A 7,933-nucleotide genomic window follows, 5' to 3' on the forward strand; every position below is an offset into this window, starting at 1 on the left:
CAAAATCCATGAAAAGAATGGCTATCCTAATAACTAGTTTTGCACTTAAATATCTCTTTTCCTCATTTTAATTTCCCAAAGTGAACCTTATGTTAAAATACCCTTGTTATTCTAATAATTATTTATGCAAAAAATTTAGAAGATTGTAAATCTAAATCCAAAAGGTGACTACTCTAACAACTAGTTTTCTATTTAAACATTTCTCTTCTCTATTTTTTGAGCCTCCTAGGCCAATTTATATTAGATTTTATTCATTATTCTTGTGACAGCCTCACCTCCCCCTAAGGCGAACCAAAGGATTCGGCGGACCGCTTGCCCAACTCTCACCGGGACTACGGATCTGGAACGAGCGTAAACCCTACCAACCGCTCAAAAGAACTTCGAGAAGATAACATTCACTGTCCGAAACCAAACCAAGCACAACAACTTTAGATAACCCTAGAAAAGAACATTTCCAAACCCAATCAACTTAGGAACATGGTTAAATACTTTTATATACACATGGTTGCAAATTTACAATTCAAAAGGGAATTGTTTGGTTAAAATACATTTAAGGTTTTCCAACCATCGAGGAGCTATACAAAAGAATACTAAAACTAGCTCAACTCATGCTTCAAAACATCATAGTCTTCAAAAGGTGATTTCCTGTAAGGAAAACAAGGATAACGAAACGGGGTGAGCTAAAAGCTCAATGAGGTACCAACAGTAGAATCAGTAGAATTCATGAGAAAGCACTTTGGAGGCACATATTCACATCAAATATGAGAAATGAATGAACATCACAATGTAAAGGATACAGGTGGCTCTCAGGAGCCAAATCCCCGTTGCTATACTTGATCCAGCCTCGTTGACCCTCCGTCAACGTTCAATAAAGAAACCAGTCCAGTAGAACACCACTTTAACGCCAAAACCCCGTTCACCAAACATACCCCTTACCGGGCCCGAACGCCAAACAGGAACAGAAATGGTAATACTCGAGTATATCGGAATCAAGAGTCTCAATACCCAAAGATTCCCCAGGAACAGGTACCCATGGATCGTCAATTATCTCGACCAAGCCCTTACTGGCTCGATTTAATTAACTCCCCATGAGGTTGAACTCAAGTTTAACAGGACGATCGTTGGACACACTTCCAAACGATCTCATAACAAGTGCAAGTAACAAGTTCAAGTACATAACAAGTACAAGAAATAGATTCCAGTTTTTTCAGTACAGGCAAGAGAACGAGTGTGATAAAGTACACTCTCGTCTCATACAAGATAAACAGTCAGGAAAGATATTCAAATAGCAAGTTGCAAGTACAAAAAACCAGTTTAGCAATAACTCAAGGGAGTGGTGCACTCACCAGTTCAAATAAGGATAACTTCAAAAGTTTCCTTCCCAAGTGTGGCTTTAACCGTCGGCACCTCCTAGAACAATCAAGGCAAACACTTAAGACTCTACTCCAAGACCTAGTATGGAATTCGCAAGTGAGACTCGGTTACGAGCCATATGCCTAGTCAAAAGAACCATTAATGCAAAGCAAAGAGGTGACCTCGGAGTGAAAAGGTAACAATTAGCCTTAAAAGTATGAATAACCTCAAAGCCCTACCTACAATGACTGACCAATTCCAAATTTGAAGTAGATAATGAAAGCAAGATCAATACTAGGAAAACAGGATTTTTCAGTTTCGCGCAACCCTATATGAAAAATCATATCTCAAGTTTTGTAAGTCCAAAATTAGTAAAAGTTATACCGTTGGAAAATACATTCAAAGGGCTATAACTTTCCAGAAAACATCCTCATAAGATTCAGAACGCAAGTCAGTCAAATTCAAGCTTCAAATTGCTGCTTTATCCAGTGAAAGACAGAACAGGTACAATATTTCAGTCAACTTTGAAAAATCACCATAAATGGTACAGACATAAAAAGGGTCTAAAATTTGTACATTTTATAGCCCTATGAATCTAGTTTAAAACTCAATAAACGGAACTCAATTCCGACATTCCTACATCAAGATATAGCAAATTTCCCGAGACTGTGCTGAAGCTCCGCTAAAATTTTGACAGCATTTCCCTTGTCTTTCTTTACTTTCCAACCAAACCTCAACACCCACAAATCACAAGCTATCAAACACCTTTAATTAGAGCCACCATAAGGCTCGAATACGAGTCATAAACCAAATCCACATATCACTAGAGTAAAATCATGTGGAACGTATAAGTGAAAAATCAAACTAGGACATATGCGGAAACGAAGTTTGGGTTGGAAAACAAAAGGCAGATTTGCTGTTGCTTAGCGGAATTAACACAACTGAAGCTATATCATCGGATTGAGGTGTAAATTACACCTTCTTGAAGCTAAGAGAAAGGGCTACAATGTTGAAGAAGGCTACTCAGTCCAGTTTGCAATGTATCTAAGTCAAATTTACCAAAACAACCCCAGATTTTCCAATTCGAAGTTTACTGTGGCAGTCCGGATTCATTCAGTCATATCTCAGTATATACAACTCCAATTCAAGTGATTCCAAAGCTATTTGAAAGCTAAGATACAAGGATATAAGTCTTAAGAAGATACCGACAACCAAATCAGTAGTATTCCTGGTCAAACTAACCAATTACAGAAGCGGATTAGCAGGTTCGGACATAAACAGGGCAGCAGGGGTATTTCGGTCTTTTCACAGGCTACGTTATTCCGATTGAGGTGAAATTTTGTAGGCAACTATAAAACATTATTATCTACAACTTTCATGTTTTGAGATAAGGCTAATTCGGTCTCTAACTAGGGGAAACAGTACCGGGCAGAAGGGGGAAAATGGAAACCCTAATCTGGAATTTTTTTGCTTCAAGTGCTAATCTTCTCCAAAACAACATCTAAAACAACTAAAAACCACTAATAAGCAATTAATTGAAGTAAAGAGGATGTTCTTGGCAAAATACCTTAAAACCCCAAGAAAGTTGGTAGCTTAGTGCTTCCCTTTCCAAAACAACTCCACCAAACCTTCTTAATCCTTTCTAGCAAGAAGTTTTATGGAGTAATTTAAGATGCTAATGGTTGGAACTCAAGATTGGGCAAGAAATTGAAGATGCAAGATGAAAGGTTTTGCTTGATGTTTCCTCTTCAAGGTTCGGCCAAAGCAAGCAATAAAATGGAGAAATTTTGGTCAATTTTGATTTATTGGTAAAGTTGGTCCAAAGGTCAAAGTCCAACCAAATAACAAAGTGACACTTGTCACTCATTAATGCTACTCTATCCTTTTGTCTCTCCAACTCTCATCCATTTGGGTAACCCCTAATCATCTCTTAACACCTAGTAAATTAATCCCTGAATACTAAACCTAATCGACTGAATTTTATCAAGCTTACCGCACTAGTGGGTCCCACATCCGGTATATACTCTTAAAAGCTCATGAATTAACTTATACTAGAAAAATACTTTTAAAACCCTATTTACTCATAAAATGAGTTAGAAAATTTTCTAATAAAGAAATTACAGAAAAACGTGCGATTAAATAAAATAAAACCTTAGAAATTATGAAAATTTACGGGTTCTCACAATTCTAATAATCATATAGGCAAAAATAATCTAGGGAAAACCAAAAAAAGAAAACAATCACAATCCTAACAATTATTGTTGCACTTAACACTTGCCCTCTCTCCTCTTCAAAAAAAAAAACCTTTTTATGTCCTCCTATGCAAATCTTATATTAAGATCAATTTGGTAGAAAATTCAAGATAAAACAATACAAATGGGTAGAGTTGGAAAGAAAATGTATCTCTCTCCTTTTTAAGATCATTTTAGGAATATTTTTATGATATAAGGAAGGACATTATCGCAAAAGATATGATTTGAGGGGAAGTGAATATTTTTTAAAACTTCAAAAGTGCTAAATGATACTAGAATGAACCTCAGGGGAGATTTCCAAAAAATATCCCTACTAATTAACGGGGATCTCAATTTACCAAACCATGACATTGTTTATTCATTTATTTATTTGTAAGACTATTTTCATTTATCTACAAAAAACAGGGACTTAAACTTGTGCACCTTCTCCTCTAAGTGTAATGAAGATGGAGAAGGCATGCTTTAGAACTCTTGGTATCAAAGAGCATAAAAGGTTTTCCTCGTAAAATCATTTATGGTCTTATCCTTTTGTCTTTTTTTTTTGGGCATAATAAATTTTATTCTACACCTACTATTACTCTACACTAAGAGGAAGAGGCGAACCCAAGGGAGTCAATGGAAAATTCGGAGGAAATTGAACCGCCATCGGAATTACGAGGTAAAAAGCAAGGGTTCATTTTTTTCTTCCCCATTGGACACAGTAGAAGATGGCCACAATGTCAACTTCAAATGCAATAATCTAGGATTTTTTTTTCTTTTTCAGATGGATGAGGGACCAAGGATTTATTTATTTTTTTTGTTTATCTTATGCAAGTTTCTTTCATGCCATGAATAACAAATTGATAGAACTAAGGGACCAAGGATCAAATAGGATATATCATTGAAATGAATGCAAATTCGATCAGAGTAACTGTTGTCATATTTTCATTTGAACCCTAATTTTTTCTACACTCTTTCAAATGAGTCCCTCAAGTTCTTCAATGAGGGTACACAAGCAGAAAGCTAAAAATGAAATGGAAAAATTAATATTCCAAGTACATACATACATACATACATACACACACACACACAAAAAAAATAGATGGCTTCTAATTTTTTGGAGGTCAATGATTTTGTTTCAGCTAAATTATCCGATGAGTTATGATTAAACACATTGCTTGAATACATAATGGTCTTTTGTTACTCCATTAAATCTGGGTTCTATTGTAATTGACACTTGCATATACGTACCTCTTTTATAGATTTTGCCCAAAGAAATTAAATTAAAGTTTCCAACAAACTCCTACTTAGCTATTCTACAGCTTGCTTTTGTTTTTTGCTGTCTACATTGAAATATCAATAAGAACTATGAGAACCTTTTGCATTTGTATGGTGTAAGAGTGTAATTTATCTCAAAGCACGTCCAGGACCCAAAATGTAATGAATTTACAGGCACTTCTGTATATATATTTACAGAAATTAAAACTACAACAAAATTTGACCAATATTAACTTTTTTAACGTCTAAGGAATTGTTATGGTCCATTGCAAATTAAGGAATTATGAATTTATGTTTAGTTCTCAAGATTGACATTTTTTAACTTTCGGCCACTGCATGAAGATTTTGAAATAGAACTCAAATGAGATAAAAAGGAAAACCCCATCACTTTGATCCAGTGATCATCGATGTTAAAAAATGAAAAAAGAAAAAAAAGTTCACCTTGATCAGTTTCATTTGATAGAGGATATAGCCTTGAATTTGTCGTTTGGGGCTCAATTGGAGCTTTTGTCAAATGCATTTTGAAATTTATACCATGTGGAACCAGCCACAAAAAGAAAAAGGCAAGGAAAACTCATACTTCCTTAAGACATGATTCAAAATACGCGCGCATGTACACACACGCACACACATATATATATATATATATATATATATATATATATATATATATATATATATATATATGTATGTATGTATGCATGCATGCATGTATACATGCACGGGTACACAAATCTAAGAAAATGGATTTTTCTTCATTATCAAAGAAGCCATCCTTGTGATCAAATATGATCAATTTACAAAACTAAGTTCCAACGTCAATACTTCATTAATATACAAATAATCAGGGAGTAAAATCATGCATGCATGCATGCATGTATGTATGTATGTATGTAAGCGTGCATGTATACATGTGTACATGTCTATATGTATATATGTATGTATGTATGCACGCACGCACAGGGACAGAAATCCAAGAAAATGGATTTTTCTTCATTATCAAAGAAGCCACAAATCCTTGTGATCAAATATGATCAATTTACAAAACTAAGTTCCAACGTCAATACTTCATTAATTTACAAATAATCGGGGAGTAAAATCATGCATTTTCTCTCTTAGCATCATGGAGATGGCATGGTTTAAAACTCCTCCTATCAATATAATAACAGAATTTCTATGTAAAATAATTACACTTTAACTACTGCAGATTTCTCATCCTGAAGGGAAATTACAGATTCAAAGGCACCAACCAAAGCCTTAACCTTACTCTTCCTAGTCTTGGCCAGCTTTCTTGCTGTCTCTTTAATCACACTGTTGTATGAACCCTTGATAGGTCTTTTTTCTTCTCGATTTTGGCGCCTGAGAACAACTTCATTCAATTCATTTCTGGTTGTCCTTGATTCGACTCCAATGTCTGTTTTCCTGTAGCTCTTCTTCCTCTTGGTCTCAGCATATTTACTCTGACTTTCAGAAATTGCAATATTCCCTTGCCTGAATTTGAGTCTCCTTGGACTCTTTATCCCAGATGGGATTTCAATGTTACTCTTTCCTTTCCTAAATTTTTGCTTCCGGGGCGAGCAGTTTCCATCTTCTGAATGATCTTTTCCAGCATGTTTTTTCTTCTTCGCAAATTTAGTAGCAGACGATGATGATAGTAATGACATCAATGTGGATGAAGATGATGCCTTGCTATCTGAGCACAATGATAATGAAGACGGAGAGTGATGAATAGTATCAATATGTCCTTGAATAAGGCTAACATCTTCAATTTTTGATGCCTGCTTTTCAGTTAATCCATCGCTTCTCTCAGGGGATAGGCCTTCACAGCTTTTGGTGTTCAGTTCAGTGATGTATAATATCTTCTCTGGAATATTTTCAGCACTTGGTTGCTCTGTGTCAGCATTTTCTAGGACCACCTTACTGTTAAGATGGGATATCTCCTTTGATATGCTCTGTGCATTGGGTTTACGAGCTCTGGATTGAGATGCAGATAATGTACCTGTATTCTCGTTTCTTTTAGTACGAGATATCTCCTTTGGCTTTGTTATCTTTTCTCGATCAATTTTGTGAGATCGGGAACAAGTCGTTGGCAACATATATGTTTTCTTGCTTCCTTTGGAAGTCCCAATGCCATTGGTTGAATCATTTCCTTCAGTCAATCCACTGTTGGATGTTCCCTTTGGTATGTTGACTTCACTGTTTCTTCTTAATTGGTGGGCTGTTTCAATTGAAGACTCCTTTGTTCTGAAAGGTTTCTGCTTCAGCTCCTCAGGATTATTTGAAGTCACTGTCCTTTTTGTTCTTGATGATTGAATTGAGTTCCCCAAATTTGATGCTGGCCTAGAAACTTTGAATGAACTTTTCTGTTTCTCCAAATTTTCACCTTTAGCCGGTTCTAGGCCTATCTTTTTCTGTGAAGTTTCACATCGTGGCGATGTCTTGGATATCTTCACCATTGGAGTCCATTCTATTGTCTTAAATTCAGGTTTAAAACCAAACTTGCAGTAGTCATGGCAAGAGCCTAATGAAGCTCTAAGATAATTAGGCAACACTTTTACTTCATTAGTCTTATCAGCTATCTTTCCAGTTGAGTTCCTTCTAAACTCATCAGCTTCACATGTTGTTTTGTTCCAGATCACTGGGATAGCAATTGCTACCTCAGCCATTAAAAGTTGGCAAAATTATATCTAGAGTTCACTAATCCTGCATAAAAGCGAATCATGCATGTTGAGACAGGAAAATACTGTTAACAGAAAACACGAAGGAGAAGAGGAAACCATTCATGTATGAAAAGGAGATTCTGACTGTACTAAGGGAAAGCAGTACCCTTTACAATGTTAACAACTTGAAGAAGTAAATACTAGCTAAACTGTCAAAATTGATACATGCTTTCAACGCATGGTATACTATTGTTAGTCCATGTTCTTAAGGTTGAAAGTTAAGAAGTTATCAATGTTTATTTTGATTATTTATCAGTACTTAGCTAAGATCCATAACTGACAATTTTGATTCAACCTGTTGTTTGCTTCCACATACATATATTGAAGATCAAATCACGAGGAAGTACCTCA

At 35.5% G+C, this 7,933-nt stretch overlaps 1 long non-coding RNA gene across 1 annotated transcript; it reads right to left on the reverse strand.

Annotated features, from left to right (window-relative positions):
* Window positions 1-476: 476 nt before the first annotated feature.
* LOC140004987 (uncharacterized) lies at window positions 477-3,105 on the reverse strand. Its single transcript, XR_011812809.1, has 3 exons — window positions 2,921-3,105; window positions 1,347-1,410; window positions 477-645 (listed from the first exon to the last, which is right to left on the reverse strand). It is a non-coding gene; the product is annotated as an uncharacterized lncRNA (long non-coding RNA).
* Between the last annotated feature and the right edge of the window lie 4,828 nt (window positions 3,106-7,933).

This window comes from Coffea arabica, chromosome 4c (assembly GCF_036785885.1).
Source record: "Coffea arabica cultivar ET-39 chromosome 4c, Coffea Arabica ET-39 HiFi, whole genome shotgun sequence".
NCBI classification, from domain to species: domain Eukaryota; kingdom Viridiplantae; phylum Streptophyta; class Magnoliopsida; order Gentianales; family Rubiaceae; genus Coffea; species Coffea arabica.